The sequence below is a fragment of the Zychaea mexicana genome (genome assembly GCF_025766255.1).
Source record: "Zychaea mexicana strain RSA 1403 chromosome Unknown BDB00scaffold_59, whole genome shotgun sequence".
NCBI classification, from domain to species: Eukaryota; Fungi; Mucoromycota; class Mucoromycetes; order Mucorales; family Lichtheimiaceae; genus Zychaea; species Zychaea mexicana.
In genome coordinates this window covers 172,450-190,030 of record NW_026516722.1, presented here as the reverse complement: position 1 = coordinate 190,030, position 17,581 = coordinate 172,450, and positions in this window count along the sequence as shown.

Sequence of the window (17,581 nt, the reverse complement as noted above, 5' to 3'; positions counted from 1 at the left end):
ATTGGAAAGGTCCATATAAGGTCATTGCCATCAATCCTGATACCGATACCTACAAACTTGAAGATCTGCATGGCAATGTTTACTCGTCATGGGTCCACACCGATCGCCTCCGTCCTATCCATGTTTCGTCTCAAGTTTCGCAAGATCCATGGTACGACCCGACTGCTACTCGAGCTGCGGAACGTCGTTACCTCGATGCTGCTGGTCAGATCGCTTTGTTGTTCGAGGACGACCAACACTTTGGAGAGGGGATATTGTCGTAGCAAGATTTGACGGTGACACACCGTTTCCTTTTTGGATTTTTCCCGCTCCCTTTTTGACGTATTTCATAGCCATTTCTTCTACCTGTTTCTGTTCCTTCATATTGTAACTCAATCATCCCTTCGCCGTTATTCTATAGCTACTTCTTCCTAATTCTTCCATTCACTCGCTAGAGCTCAATCCACTGTCCAACATTAGCTACAGCTATTCTTTCTATCTTCTTCTGTCGCGCAGCCGACCTTATATACATTATCCACTATATCTTGCATTCATCGTAGTATTCATTATTTTCGTATTACCTTGGACAAAACATATAAATACCCTTCCTCAGTATATACAATAAAGGATCATCTTTCAAGTCAGCTCTTATTCTTCTTTATTCTTTTGTTATCTCTCTTCTATTGGCTACGGTATTGATCCGCCAAAAAGACTTCGACACGAGTCGCTTTTTGGCAGGTGGATCCATAGCCAATGAGAAAGGATAGGAACAAAGGGTAATCAGAGAATAGAGGGTTGTTGAGAGATACTTTTTATTGCTTGTGATCGCGTGGCTATCTATAATCTTTTTCTCTAATAAAGTGCCTCAGTGCTTACTATATGATACAACTATATAATATGGTACAATTACGATGCTGTTGAATGCCACCTTCTACTCATTGTTTGTGTATTCGTTTGTATGTTGTCAACGTATTTTAGTGTGGTGGAATTCTGTTCTAATTGTTTACTGCCTGGCAAAAGTGTTGCGCCGTTAAAACGGAATAATTAAAGGCTGGTTATTTTTACTATGACAATATCCCCTCCTCAAAATGTTGGTCGTCCTCGAACAATAAAGCGATCTGTCTAGCAGCATCGAGATAGCAACGTTCAGTAGCACAAGCTACAGTAGGGTCATACTAAGGTTCATCCGGGTTCTTAGAAGCTACATGGATGGGGCGGAGACGATCAGTATGCACCCAAGAATTATAGACTTGACTATGGGAGTCTTGCAATTGATAAATGTCAGTATCGGGCTTAACAGCGAGAATCTTGTAAGGTCCCTTCCAGTTATATGGATCCCTATCGTTTTAACCTTTGATATATCCGAGTCTCACCTTATTCATTGATCTATACTATCTACCATTCACGTTCCCAACTGTAAGTATCTGGGCCGACACTGTTACAGGCGCATTAAAACATGATTGCCAATAGAGAACTTTTGAGGCTTAAGTAAGGCATAAAGTATATATATTTACTATTGTATTTGGAAAATACTAATGTATAAATATTATACTATGGTATATTATTACATTTATAATATGAAATAATAAATATTTATTTATTTTTAAAAAACACATAGATTGATCATTTGGGATCTAAAAGATTTTTTATTTATTGCTAGGTTATTTATTTTTATATAATATTAATTAAAAACAATTATGTAATTATTTTTAATAGAAATATAAATACAAAATAATCTAATTTTCATAGATAGCTTTTATTTGTATAAAAGATATATTTATATTAATTTTCTTATTATTAAATATTATATTATATAATATGTATTTGTTATTTAAACTATCATAAAATCAAATATATATATTATTACTATAAATTAAAAAAAACTAAAAATGAATTTTTAAAAAAAGGATTAAATATTTTGTATCTGAATTTTAATTCGTACATATAATTAATTTAAAAATTGAATTTTACTTTATATTATATATAATATATAAATATAGCTTATAAACTATTTTTATATATTGTATATTTGGAATTAACTTGTATCAACACTTATTATAGTGCTTGGAACAAATAAGGCGAAAGGTTGTTAGTTCATTTATTTCAACAACAAATGAAATTTTCGAAATGGCCTATTCATTGAACGATGTCCTTACCATAATATAAAAATTGTTGTATATATGTACAAGGGAACTTCTAACATTAGGCTTACTTCTTTACTGTCCATACGGGTACTCAGAAAATCCGGATTGGCTGATCCATTTTGTTTCAAATTGAAATGAAATGGATTAAGATTGCATTTTTTACGAAACGAAACGGATTTGGATTCGAGATTGCTGATCCGGATCAAAAATGGTTCAAAAGTTTGCGATCTGTTTGATTCGTTTGATCCATTTTTCCTATGTCGAATGCACAGCATGCTAATTCTAGTACAATGTACCTCAACTCACAACTCCATTTATAGAAAACAAAAACGAGTTTTTATTTGTGCTAAGTTAGTAAAGTTGTAAATGGTGCAGAAGTAAAAGTAGCAGTAGTATCTATACTGTTGCAGCATCAAAGTACCGACTCTGCAAACACCAAAATATATGATGATAGATCCTCTATTTTTTCAACTTACACATGCTATTGAGGTATGCTTGTGTTATATAGCTATCTATCTACTGTCATGTATCAGAATAAAGCAGAATGGCCTCGCTGTTCTTATGCCATACACTATAACGGAAAGAAACATGGCTGTCCCATACCATTTCCATTACTTAATGTGATCATCAGATTTTGAGCTTGTTTATTGCCTAGAAGAGAACTGTATACCCATCAGTTAGCTTAATTAACCAAAGTTGTATTATAGAATATAGACATCTCCTAAAGGCTGAAAACAATAAACGAATAATAGCGGCAATGGATAGAATCAAAGATAGATGAAAGTTAACAATGGCATATACACTGTAGCGGAAAACAAAGCATTGATCCCGGAACCAAATAGGCAGTTATCAGCAAAGTCAAGTAAAAATGTTTTGCTTATCAGTAGGATAGCAGTGTAAAAAAAGTCAAAGTGAATGCAACGATTTTCAACGGACAGTTATCGGCAATGTCATGTAAAGTATGTCTCGTATATCAGGAGTGTAACGGTGCATACCGTTATGACGATATCCAACCTGCATGGTTGACGATCGACAACGCATGGTTCAGACAATAGGATGACTTACGGTCAACCACATGGTTGAATATGGAGTAATAGGCGTGGATATTCTAGATAGAAGTTATGATGTAGATCAATACTTAGACGATAGCTAGCCCCCTATTACTCGACGTATATATAAAGACGGGATCCTGAGTTATATGGATCCCCATCGTTTTATCCTTTGATATATCCGAGTCTCACCTTATTCATTGATCCACACTATCTACCCATTCACGTTCCCGGTTGTAAGTATCTGGGCCGACACTGTTACATCTGGTAGTGGAAGCGGTTTCGTAAAACCGTGCTCGACGTTCTGAGCAGAGACTATATCAAGACGTTATGCACACGACTTCTCTTGGTCGCACGATCATCAAGAATAAATTTTCTAACGAGTCTTCTCTTGGTCTTGGACATATTAGAACTCTTTTTTCCAAACTTACAAAAAAACTCAAGTTTCGTCGCACCTCTTTACGTACAAGCACTCAACCTGATTCTTCTGATACTGACTACTCGTATCCCGGAGCAAAAATGGCAGAAGACCACCCACTCCGCAACCTAAACCAGACGACTGGCCGTGCTTCGTCCTCGCCGGCCATTGGACGTACCTCAGGTCCGAGTGCCCGTGCAGCACATGCTGCAGACGATGCTGCATCTTCAGCGACGGCTACCTCAGGGGCAACCCTCGAGCACGTAGCAACCACGACCAGCGCAGGTACTGCCAATCAAGGGGCAGCCGCGGCGGCGACGACGCCTATTGTCGATCAGGGGCAGCCAACCATACCCCTTGGAGCAAGTATTGCGACGACGGCTCTCCCCATGGACACCAACACGGCGTCGGCCATTGCCGAGTTGCAACGCCACACGGCAACGACGAGCCGGAACTTTGAGGGCATCCGCTCGGACCTCGATACGATTGACGGACGTTTCGGCCGCCTGGAGGAGGCCGCCACCCACACAACCGTGGCCGTCGACGATCTGACGACGCGGTTGGGCACCCTCCTTTCTGCTGGCGACGCCAACTTTACCAGCACCATAGACGAACTGCGTGTCAGTATTACGGCACTGCAGCAGACGGTTGCCGATCAGCACCGTCTGATCACTGTACTGCACGAGCGACATGCGACGCAGGCGGAAAACTTTGCCGGCATGTTTGAGTGCATGTCTTCCCGCCTCAACGACATGCAGGCCCCACCGGTGCAGCTACGGGTTTCAACCGCCACACCCGGCCATGCGACGTCCAGCAACGTGCCACCTGCAGCACAGCCTGCGACGACAACTGCACCACCAGCCACCACGAAGGACAAGTTGCCCCAGGCCGGCAAACCACCGGTGGTTAACGACATCACCGGCACTTGGGCCTCGATCTATGCGGAGGCTCCACGACGACATGGCGGCAGTAGCGGCAGCGGCAGCAGCAACGGCTCTGACTCCAGCAACGACGATCGCTACCCGCGACGACGCAGCAGTCACCGCTGCAACGAGCGACGGGAGCACTCGAGCGTCAAGATCCCCACGCCAACAACGCCCTTCAATGGCAAGGGGAAACCAGAGGACGTCGAGGCCTGGCTTTTTGGTTTCGACCACTACTTCGCATTGGCAGGTGTGCCAGCAAGCAAGCAAGTTCCCTACGCTGCCTTGCTGCTGCGCGACTCGGCCCTGCTCTAGTTCCGGACGGAAACGATGAGGGGCAAAATGCCTTCAGGTTGGCAGTCCTTCTGCGACGTGTTCCGAGCACGGTAGCTTCCAACAAACAGCCAGCTGTTGCGACGTCAAAGCCTAGGCCAAGTGCCGTCAACACGGTACTGTGGCGCAGTACACCCAGGCTTTCCTCGGTCTCTGAGACAGTGCAGGGTACATCCATGACACAGAGGCCTTGCACCGCTACATTGAAGGCCTGAAGCCAGCCGTGGCCGCCCATCTCATACATGGAAACCCGGCGACGCTCGACGAAGCCATCTCTTTGGCGGAGCACTTCGACGGCTCCTATGGTGAAGCAAGCCCGTTTCGCGGTCGCGGCCAAGTCCTCTCCGGCCCGCACTCTTTGGCGACGTCGTCAGCCAGCAATTTACGAGCTGCTGACAGCCCAAGCTTGTCCCCCTCCGGCCCGACCCCTATGGAGGTCGAAGCAGCTGAGCAGCAACGGCACTCGCAGCAACAGTTCCGGCAGAAACGCAACGGCCAAGCAAGCGGCCTTTCTACCAAGCAGTGCATCGCCGAAGGTCGCTGTTTCCGCTGCTATGGGTTCGACCACATGGGCAAGGACTGCCCCAAGTTCCCGGATCCGCCCACAAGAGGCAACGGCGGCAACGGCAAGGGCAGCGGCGGCAACGGCGGCGGCTCCTTCTTTTCGAAGAACAAAGGCCGTGGAAAAAACTAGTTCGACCAGCAGACGCGCCCACTCCTGCTGGTGGCCTAGTTGACGACGATTCTTTGCCATTAACTTCTTTAGTTAATCCCGCGAACGACCATTGCGACGAGGGTTCCTCTTTGGTTCCCGACCCCCCTCCATCATCATATACTAGTGTAGACGTTCTGTCCTCCTTACCTAGTAGCATTTTTGCAAATAAAGACGATCCTTTTATTTGTAATATTGCACCTTCCCATGCTTTCTCTTTAACAGACGCTACTGTTCATATGGGAGAATTGGAGTTTGCTAGACATATCTTGATCCGACGAAATGGCTTTATTAGTGGGCACAAAGCAAGGATTTTGATTGACAGCGGGGCAACACATGATTTTGTGACGGCTGAGTTCCTGAAACAAATAGGACTCATCTCCGTAACTCAATCAACACCTGGCTCTTTCGTAAAAGTTGCCGATGCACGAACAACCGATTCAACATGCTACTTGGACGCAACAGTAGTAATGGACGACTTTTCAACACCTAGTCGCCTTTTTTCGGGAATACGCAGCGACGACTATGACGTTATTTTGGGAAAAAGCTGGCTGTATGACGAAAAACGGAAATTGACTGGCGTACGAATGACGTTCACCCACGACCACCACCTACACCAAAGGAAATACAATACGTTTCTCATTGTACTGGCAACAAACTTGTTAATGACGTTACTGATGACGGTTTTGTTGTATTATGTGCAGAGAAAATTATGGTGGACGGCGATCGTGTTTTTGTTCCTGGACTTGACGACGTATTGAAAAAATATGAAGATGTTTTCCCAGACGACGTTCCCAACGGTCTACCACCTAAGCGTAGTGTCGAACACGCCATACCTTTACTGCCAGACGCCAAAGTACCAGCTCATCGTATGTATCGCCTTTCTACGCATGAGTTGGCTGAGCTCAAGAAAACGCTCGACGACTTGCTGGCTAAGGGTTGGATTCGACCGTCGACGTCACCTTACGGTGCTCCTGTCCTGTTCGTCGCAAAAAAGGACAAGACTCTGCGCATGGTGATCGATTATCGGTCCTTGAACAAGACGAGTGTGCTATCCAAATGCGCTCTACCGGCGTGCGAAGATCTCATGAACCAGCTTCTTGGGGCGCGCTATTTGAGCAAGCTTGACCTCCGCTCCGGCTATATGCAACTCCGGGTCAAGGACGAGGATACACACAAGACGGCCTTCTTGACGAGATATGGGCTTTACGAGTACTTAGTAATGCCCTTCGGCCTATCATCGGCGCCCGCTACCTTTATGCGTTTAATGTTGGACGTGTTTAGGCCATATCTCGACGTATTCGTGATTCTCTACTTAGACGATGTCTTGATTTACTCCAAGACGGCCGAGGATCACGTCAAGCACTTGAAGTTGGTGTTGGAAAAGTTGCGGCACCATAAACTTTACGCGAAGCGGTCGAAATACCAGTTTGGGATGCGTTCAGTCGAATTTCTTGGCCCCATTGTTTCAGGCGACGGCATCAAATGCGACCCACATAAGCTCGACGCAATATCCACCTGGCCACAACCAACGAAAATTGCTCATATCCAGAGCTTTTTAGGCCTGTGCAATTTCTATCGACGCTTTTGTGATGGATATGCTGGCCTCACTGCCCCTTTCAATCGCTTACTGCGTAAGGACGTTCCTTGGGAGTGGGATGATGCTTGTGAAAAATCCTTTCATGAAATCAAGCGACGTTTATGTTCCGCGCCGGTGCTTGCAATCCCGGATCCCGACCGCCACTTTTACGTACACACGGTCGCTTCATCAACGGTGTCATTTGGTGGTATCCTCTCACAGGAGCAGGACGACGGTTTATTGCATCCGGTTGCTTATGCTTCGAGGACGTTGAAGGGCGCAGAGATGATTACCCGGTTCACGAACAAGAACTTTTGTCAGTGTCGTACTGTTTAGAACAATGGCGACATCATCCGGACGGTCAAAAGTTCACAGTGTTCACGGACAGCCGCGTCATCTCGACGTTACACGCCAACAACAAGAATCTCTCCAAGCGTCAGATCCGCTTGTTGGAAAAGCTGATGGCCTATCAGTTTGACGTGCATCATATTCCTCGAGAACAGAATACTGGTGCAGACGCTCTATCAAAACGACCGCCCAACGCTCCTTCTCACCCCGACGTCTCAATGGAACTTTGTGCTGTGGTCCTCACAGTGAGGGGGGAGACGCTTGGCAAGGAATGCACTCAGCACTACAAGGACGATTCTTTTTGGGCAGACGTTTTGACTCGGCTTCGGACGAACGACGACGACGAAGAGTTCGAACTAGCCGACGGCATCATCTATCGCAAAAAAGATGGACGACGCCAAATCTGTGTGCCGCGCATGCCAACGCTTCTTAACACCCTCTTGCATGACGTACACGACGCACCAATCGCCGGTCATCGCGGCATCGATGCAACGGTCGAACGACTTGGACGAACTTACTACTGGCCACATATGAACAAAACAGTGCGACGTTATATTGCGACGTGTGACATGTGCCAGCGTACCAAGTTACCAAATGCCAAAAAAGCAGGCTTGTTGCAGCCATTGCAACTAACTTCTGGATGATGGACCTCGATTTCGGTTGATTTTATCACATACTTGCCGAAGACGCTACATAAGTTCGATGCAATTGCCGTTTTTGTGGATCGGTTTTCAAAGCGCGCACATTTTGCTCCATGCAAGACGACTGATACAGCAGAGGATTTTGCTCATCTGTATTTGCGTGAGATATACCGACAGCACGGCTTACCATCAGACGTAGTCTCGGATCGAGATGTCCGCTTTACTTCTAGATTCTGGAAGGCCTTGACGACGATGCTTGGGGTACAAAGAAATTTGTCCAGCAGTCTACACCCAGAATCAGACGGACAGACGGAACGCACGAATCGAACGCTTGAAGATATGCTTCGTCATTACGTTGCATATAATCAATCGGATTGGGACGAATGGCTGCCGGTTCTCGAGCACACCTACAACGACGCCAAGCACGCTTCTACAGGGGTAACACCCTTTTATGCTGACTTGGGACGACAGGTGTCACTCACTTTGACCACGGGATCTGCCTCCTCCGATGTTGATTCAGCAGACGTTCTCGCTACACGTTTGGAGTCTATCCGTCTTCAAGTCACTGAGGCAATCAAGGAAGCAACGGATCGCCAAGCCAAGTATGCCAATATGAAGCGACGTAATCTGGAATTCGACGTGGATGACGACGTATTAGTCAAGACGACCCACTTGAATCCTGATGGTTATTCCAACGCTCCTGCCAGAAAGTTACTTCCACGGTGGGCGGGTCCTTACAAAATCCTTGAACGTATTGGATCCGTGGCATACAAGCTTGATTTGCCGGCTTCGATCAGGGCTCACAACGTTTTCCATGTGAGCGCCCTCAAGAAATATTTGGAACCTGACGATGTGGGACGCAAGCCAGAACGGCCACCACCAGTGATCACCAATGTTTCTGACGACGAAGCCGAATGGGAAGTTGAAGCCATTCTCGACGAGCGCAAGCGACGAAACAAGCTACAATATTTGGTTAAGTGGAAAGGTTATCCCTTACACGAGGCGACGTGGGAACCCGCCGAACACCTTTCCAATGCGCCTGAGGCTCTTCAAGACTTCAAACAATCCAAGGAAGCGACGCCATCAAAAGCTTCGTATACGAATTTACTTCCTCGACGCCGTGGTCGTCCGCCCAAACACAGACGAAACAGGTAACTGTATGTGCAATGGGTTGTGGTGTTAATTTTTTTTATAGTTCCTCTGAGTCTATTTCACCACGACGACCACCTTTCGGGATCTCTCGCGACGTTTTAATTTGCGGGGGGGGGGAGAACCCTAGACTGGGACGATTTCTATCCAGTCGACGCACAAAACGATCCGTCACTGCTGTAGAAGAGTTCCAGCATACGAACCCACTTAGACGCGCACAAGGACGGTGCATACTACTTGCAGATCGACGCACAGACATTAACGAGCTACAAAGGACGGCGATTGAAACGACGCAAATCAAGAATTACTTTGGACGAGTCGACGGATCGACGGCGAGCACATGACGTTTTACTTCGAGTTGACCTCTTGAAGTAGACGGGGGAGGATGTAACGGTGCATACCGTTACGACGATATCCAACCTGCATGGTTGACGATCGACAACGCATGGTTCAGACGATAGGATGACTTGCGGTCAACCGCATGGTTGAATATGGAGTAATAGGCGTGGATATTCTAGATAGAAGTTATGATGTAGATCAATACATAGACGATAGCTAGCCCCCTATTACTCGACGTATATATAAAGACGGGATCCTGAGTTATATGGATCCCCATCGTTTTATCCTTTGATATATCCGAGTCTCACCTTATTCATTGATCCACACTGTCTACCCATTCACGTTCCCGATTGTAAGTATCTGGGCCGACACTGTTACAAGGAGCATATCAAAGCAAATGGCTCCGATGTCAACGGGATTTGTTATCAGCGGAATCAAGTAACGGAATCTCGTAATTCAATAGTGATGGGCATAAGCATACATGGGAGTGGAAAAGTAGAAAGCTTATCAGACTATATAATACGGAGGCACCCACTGAATATCGATAGCTGTTTTATTTAGCAAAAAAGCAAACCCGGTTTGCACCGATAGCCTGATACCGTAGATCTTTTTGAGTTGGGCCCAATTGTGGCGGAAATATATTACGTTTAAGGAAATTACGTCCTATCCTATCAAGCGTCATCCCGGCGCCGTAGCGGATCGTTAATGCACGATGTAGAAGTGCTTTACTATCATGCTTGAAAATCTATCATGCTTGAAAGTCTATCATGCTGCAAAAAGAGATATAAAAGAACAAGGAAGCAACATATATAAAAGCAAGAAGAGAAGAACGATTCAAAGGCATATCCGCATACTTTTATTTTAATAACTGAGTAAACTATACCACTTTTCACTTACATTATTTTGTGATGTATCCTACCACTTTTCTTTACTATAATTAATACACTGCCATGCCTGTGTAGATACTTACAATGAACCAACCCGAGTTTTCAATTCTTGGTAAACGCCGTCTTTCCACCAGCAATCATGATGACTTGTCCGATCATGGCGAAGTATGTTTATATCTTCATAAACCCGTTGCATCACAAATACGTACCTGACCATCTGTACTAATATAAGTCGCTACCGTTGGTTAGGAATCATCAACTCTTGCTCGGGCCCAAAGCTTATGTCAGTTGACCGCCAATCGTCTACCATGTCAGCCGATGCTGACATCGTTGAAATGAAGAGCACCAGCGATATCGAAAGCGTCACTTCAGGTACCAATAAGCGGCAAACCAAGAGAAAAACTGTCAAAGTGCGCAAAAGCTGGGTGTACAAATGGCTCAGAGAGGCCCACGAAAACCAGAGTGGCGGCATCTTTTATTATTGCAATGTTCCAGTCGGCAACGGTTTCTGCAATAGAAAATACCAAGATCCCAAAGGTACTACGACGGGTCTATCCAGCCATTTGCTCAAGAACCACAATATTACCAAGAATACTTCCGTTGATGCACCACCACAGGGACAAACGCTCGACGCCTTTCTTGCTCCTGGTTTTAGCGTTTCCAGGTTCAGCTTTGAAGCATTTCATCACGCACTTTGTCTTTTTCTCGTGTCTGCTGCTTTGCTATTTGCGATCGTCGAGAATCCGTGGCTCCAGTCGCTGCTGAATCATGCACAATCAGCGCCGACAACTACGCATGTCAAATTGCCAAGTGACAGCACTGCCGCCCGCGATTTGTTTGACACATACCATATCTACCGCACTTGCATATTCGAGGTACTGAAAGATGTGCCGTTCCTATCATACACCGTCGATGCCTGGACAAGTGAGTGGAGGGCTTCTTTTCTTGGTATCACGGCCCACTGGATCGACAATGATTGGAACCAGCAATCAATCGTCCTTGGTCTGGAGCTTCTCACCGGTCCACATACAGGAGCCAACATGGCAGACGCATTCCTCAAGGTGCTGGGTGACTGGAGCCTTGCAACAAAACCATTCTTCTTGACAGCAGATAATGCTTCCAATATGAACACAATGACGCAAAACTTGGAGTTCCAGGTCAGCGCGGATATTTTTGACGCCACGCAGAACCATATACCCTGCATAACCCGTGTTTCAAATTTGGCAGTGCAGGCGATTCTCCACGACGGGTTGCATGGCGAGGCGTATAATGATGAGCAAGAAGCTTTAACTGGTAGCGACGATATAGCAGTGTTCAGTACAGGTACGAAAAAACACACAAGCTAGCAGTACACACACCATGTTAATTATCATCGTCGTTTCTCTCTTACCTAGGCAAAACACTGCGTAAGCTTCATAAAGGCATTGTCAGTATCTGCGCGACACCACACAAAAACAATCAATATCTCGAGACATTCAAGTCCTAACACCAGCCAAAGCAAGGCGCCAGTGGAGAAGATGGAGGTGAAGATGTTGCCGGGTCTTCAGAGGAGCTTGAGCTGATCTTGGACGTGCGTACCTGCTGGAACTCCACCTTTAATATGCTGCAAAGGGCCTTGAAAGTGAAGTGTAACTACAATCGAGCATGCCACAATATAGCAAGTCTACAGAACTACCAGCTGAAAGACACTGAATGGGTTTGCCTGGAATGTATCTGTGAGTTGCTCTATGAGTTCGCCAAGTTGACGCCGTTGCTATAAGGTTCCTCATATGCCACTATAAACCTCGTAATCCTCAGCTACAATCAATTGCTAGACAAACTTGAGCATTACCAAGAACAATGGAAAGAAGTAAGTAAACGTTTAATCAGCATAAATGTAAAAACACTCCCGTATAAAAGTAGTGAAGCTCTAAAACTTTCCTTTGCAATTGTAGACATGGCTGGAACTTGCAGCAGCTGCAAAATGCGGGTAGAATAAGTTGCAAGGATATTACTGCAAAGCAGAAGGACATGCGTACGCTGTTGCAACGGCCATGGACCCGCGCCTAAAGTACGAATGGTGGGAAAGCGAGAACTGGGAGTCCTATAAGCCAAGCAGAAGCCAAGTCATGACTCCTACAACCCCTAATGCACTGATCAAGAAGGTGGCCATCAACAAAGCCCAGCTTGAGAAGTACATCCAGGCGGATACAGTGACTGATCCAAAGGGTGGGGCTGACAACGGCGTAGTGTTGGAATATTGGCGATCGGAAATGAACGACTGGCCCGAGTTGAAAAGGATGGCACGAAGATACTTACCAATTCCAGCCTCGTCGACAGGCTCAGAGCGCACGTTTTCTCGTGCAAAGCAGTATGTTCCTAGCTCGCGGAACAGACTTGCTTCGAAGAAGCTAAAGGCAAGTGTGTTGATTGACTCGTGGAGCAAATTTTTTGGTGAGAAGTAGGCTGCAACAAAATTTGTCCCTTTTGGTTTTCTGAAGACTGCTTTTTGCTCTTTTCCCCTTTTCCCTTTTACATACATCTCTTCTATCCGTCATCCTCTTTCCACCTTTTTTTTAAATCTTATAAACTATTCGTTCCGACGCTCTGGTTGTTACATATAGAAAATAAATAATTTTTTCCAAATACATTTTATACTTTGGAATGCTTTTTCAAATCTTGCTGCCTGTCTTTATTGCTTTCTCACTATTACGACACGCTCTATAACGACTACGATAAACTTCACGATAACTCAATCCTGGTCATAAAAAAACGTGCTTTTTTTATGTCATCATTTCCCATTTATATATACATCGTTTAATGAGCCTTGTGCTGACATACTGATCTGAAATTGATCCGGATTCAATCTGGATTCTCACGAAACGGATTGGAACTGCAGTTTTATAATCCAGATCAGATCCGGATTTCAAAAAATCGAACCGTTTAAAAACGAAACGGATCCGAGTTCGCTGCAATCCATTTCGAATCCATGAATGAAGACCCCTATGTTGGGTTGCAACTTGATGCATTGCCATCCTTGTTCTTGTAGCCTTCTCGAAGGACTGTTGTGCTGTCACCGCTCGGTCCAGCTCCGCCTGTGCATGGTCGCCCAGTTCCTTATTCGTTGGCTCATTTGTCAATGCATACACCAATTTGGCATATGCGGCGTCTACTCGTTGGCGCAGTAAGTGATCCACCTCCTCGGATGAGGGTTGGTGGAGATATTCCTGCTGTTGCGTGGCTTGCACACTCGATCTACTATTGCTATTGGACACCTCGGCAGTTTCGCGGACTTGTTCCGGGCTGCTATTGCTAGATGATTGTTCCTGATTGGCGAGAAGAGGGTCGCCATGACAATATCTTCATGCGACTCACCTCCTTGGTGGTCTTGCATGCCTTGGGTCGGTTGGTTTGCTTGTTCGTTGCCTGGACCTTGCCCGTCAGTGATAGGGTCAGAGTGGTTGGATTGGATTTCAGACATGGTAAGTTATTGGTAAGTTCAGATAAAAGTAAAAGGGACAATTCACTGTAAAAAATGTGATAAACGTGGGTTGTGGATAGAGTAAAAGATTGAATAAGAGACAATATGAAAATACAGTGAGAGTCAAATATGAGATGATTTTTATTGAATGAATTCACAACCCTTTATATACTGTTGAAGATGGTGTCTAGACTTCCGTTTGGATGAACTGATGAATGGATCGCGGACATGCCAGATTTCGGATGTTTCAAAGATGAAGAAGGATGGGAAGGTTGAGTTTGTCGGCCATGATAATGGACGTTGTCTTCCGATTGTAAAGAGTCATCTTTGCCGTGATCAGTGTGCTCCTTGTTTGGCGAAGTCTCACCTTTGTCAGTGCTGGACTTGGTATCCGCTCTTTGACAGGTACACTTCGCTCAACTCAGATAAGCTAGATTCAAAGGAAGTGCTGACTAACTCGAGAATAGGGCAATGTGTATACAATGGTTGGTCCTGAGTTATTCTCGATTGTGATCCATGTTTGAGAGACTATCGATATGGTGCTAATTATGTAATATTTGATTCATCCGTGTGTGTGGTGTTCTCTCTATTGCGTTCTAATGGTTACGAAGACGGCGGAGTGGGGTGAGTTGTCCAGATCAATCTCAAGTAGTATGGTTTACCACAACCACCCATCAGTATATATAACTACCTTATCCATCAAGACCGGCAATGTTCGTGTTGGCATATGCAAAAAGAAAAAGGTAATCGTTGTTGCCATTGTGTGTGTGTGAGTACAGCGAATTGCAGAGGAGGGTTATAGTTGTGGTGGTGTGTATGCATCATAGGAATATAATTATCATCGCGTTGATGTGTATACAAACAGCAAAGAAAGAGATGACCGTCATTACGATGATGATGTGCTTGAGCTTACAAGTATTAAAACAAAAGACCGTCGTCATAGTCGTCATCATGTAATATGGGCGTATATGGTAGTGAGAGGTAAATGCGCCAGGCTGTATATTTTGCAAGTCAATGGCGGATCAGCGTCATGCTGTATATAATTGTGTATGAGTAATGGAGAAGAAGATTGTTGCGTCGTTCTTATTGTGGGTACGAATCGTTTATGCAGGTAGAGGACGATGTTATATTACACACGCAAGTCTGACGTTGGAATGGTGTAAGATGGTGCATCAAGTATATACAGAGAAGAAGAAAAAAAAAGTAATTCTGAATAAGCGTATGTCCACTAAAGCTATACCCCAAGCACAACCAGTAACCTTTTCCTTCCCTTGTTCACCTACCCAGCATTTTATTAAGCAGTAACGGCGGTCTACTCCTTATCAATCTTAAGCACATGCTTTTTTTAAGAAAACAGTTACCTTCATTTCGTTTTTCAATAAATCCATGGATTGTGCTGTTTTGTTTTCTTTGCTTTTATTCATCGTGAAGAGAGTAGGAGCCATTTACAAGTGTGCGTCGAAGCTGTTGATTAGTGTCAAGCCACTAATTTATCTATTATTCTTAATACTGTCAAGTGTTCAAATAAAAATTCAACTTCATTGATTTTTAAATGAACTGGGTGTCGTTGTTCCTCCTAGCCTGTTTTTCCTCAAACATAAGAGTTGAGATTAATCCTAGAGGCTCAATCTATAACAATTAATTTTACTGTAAATAGTACATTAATTTTAGTTAAGGATTTCACAGTCAAGCTAGCCTTCGTCCAGGTGTTCCTCGGCTAAAGAAGGGATTTGCTCACTACTGTTGCGCCACTTACAGTGATTTAAACTTAATGATTGAGAATAAACCTGAGGGTTAAGAATTTTATAAGGGTTGAGAAATTATTTTTTTAACAAAAAATTAATTTTATGATTTATTATAATTACTTAAAAATTATATTACTTATAATTTTTTAGCTAATCATCATTTTGCTAAAATCATAATACTAAGGCTTACCCCCCCTAATGGTTGAGAAACTTATAGTGTTTGAGAAGTTATTTTTTTAATTAAAAAAATTAATTTCATCACTTATTATAAACACTTTTAAAGTTATATTACCTATAGTTTTTTACATATTTATAATTTCACTAAAATCATAACACTAAAGGTTACCCTCTGTAGTTTGGACAGAGTGGAAGACAGAAAAATAGGGAAATAGATATAGCAATGTCTATATGACGGATGGAAACATAAGAGAGGGAGTACGATGGAGAATAAGAGGGGCCATGAAATTATAGGGTCATGGTAACAAGGTGCGGGTAATGAGGGAAAAGGACAATGGAGAATAAACTGCATAGGGCAGGTAGCATGAGTACGTGAGAGAGTAATAGAAATATAAGGGACGGGACCCATTAAAAGAAGCATAAAGAAGAAATAATATCCGGCGCCTATGGCCAGCATGATTTAGAGTTGAAGGAACGTAAAATGATGTGAGAGGAAATAACAGAATTATTTACAGAAAAAGAGCTAAGGGAAATAAGAAAAATAAAGGGAACTGACAGAAAGGGAAAAAGAAGTATGATAATCCCCAGATGGGGGGGTGCAAGAAGAATTGTGGGGAGTTGGGGGGGAACCTGTGGATCGGATGACCATTGCTGGCAGAAAGATCTGCCACCGAAATCACCCATAATTGGCCGAAGCCAGAATTCGTTCATTGGAAATGAATCAGGCCCCAACACTTCCCACACTTAGTGTCAAAACTGACACGTGTGGTATTTAGAAAAGGACAAAAGGTAGTATCTAAAAAGGGGAAAAGGTAGAAAGGGTTCAGAAGAATAGGGTTGATATGCGGTAAAATACAAATAGACAGAATTCAGAAAATAAAAAGGAATCAGGGGTATGATGAACGCGAAATACAAATACACAGATACACGATTACAATAACAGTAAGTTCCACTTCCGGTGTCAATTGTCAATCCACGAATATATGTCTGAAAACGCTTGATCTTTATTTTATCATGGGGGTTAATCCCCTTTTATACACCTTGTCAACTGGGCGCGCTCGGCCGAGAGCGACGCCAGGCACAGAGGACAACGATCTCTATCGGATAGTTTGGACGGAGTAGAAGACGGAAAAATAGGGAAATAGATATAGCAATGTCTATACGACGGATAGAAACATAAGAGAGGGAATACGACGGAAAATAAGAGGGGCCATGAATTACAGGGTCATGGTAACAAGGTGAGGGTAACGAGGGAAAAAGGACAACGGAGAATAATATAAACTGCGCAGGGCAGGTAGCATGAGTATGTGAGAGAGTATAATATGGAAAATGAGGACGGATAGAAATATAAGGGACGGGATCCGTTAAAAGAAGCATAAAGAAGAAATAATATTCGGCGCCTATGGCCAGCACGATTTAGAGTTGAAGGAACGTAAAATGATGCGAGAGGAAATGACACTAAGGGAAATAAGAAAAATAAAGGGAACTGACAGAAAGGGAAAAAGAAGTATGATAATCCCCGGATGGGGGGTGCGAGAAGAATTGTGGGGAGTTGGGGGAACCTGTGGATCGGATGACCATCGCCGGCAGAAAGATCCGCCAACGAAATCGCCCATGATTGGCCGAAGCCAGAATTCGTTCTTCGTCGGAAATGAATGAGGCCCGACTACCCCACCCACTTCGTGTCAAAACAACTAA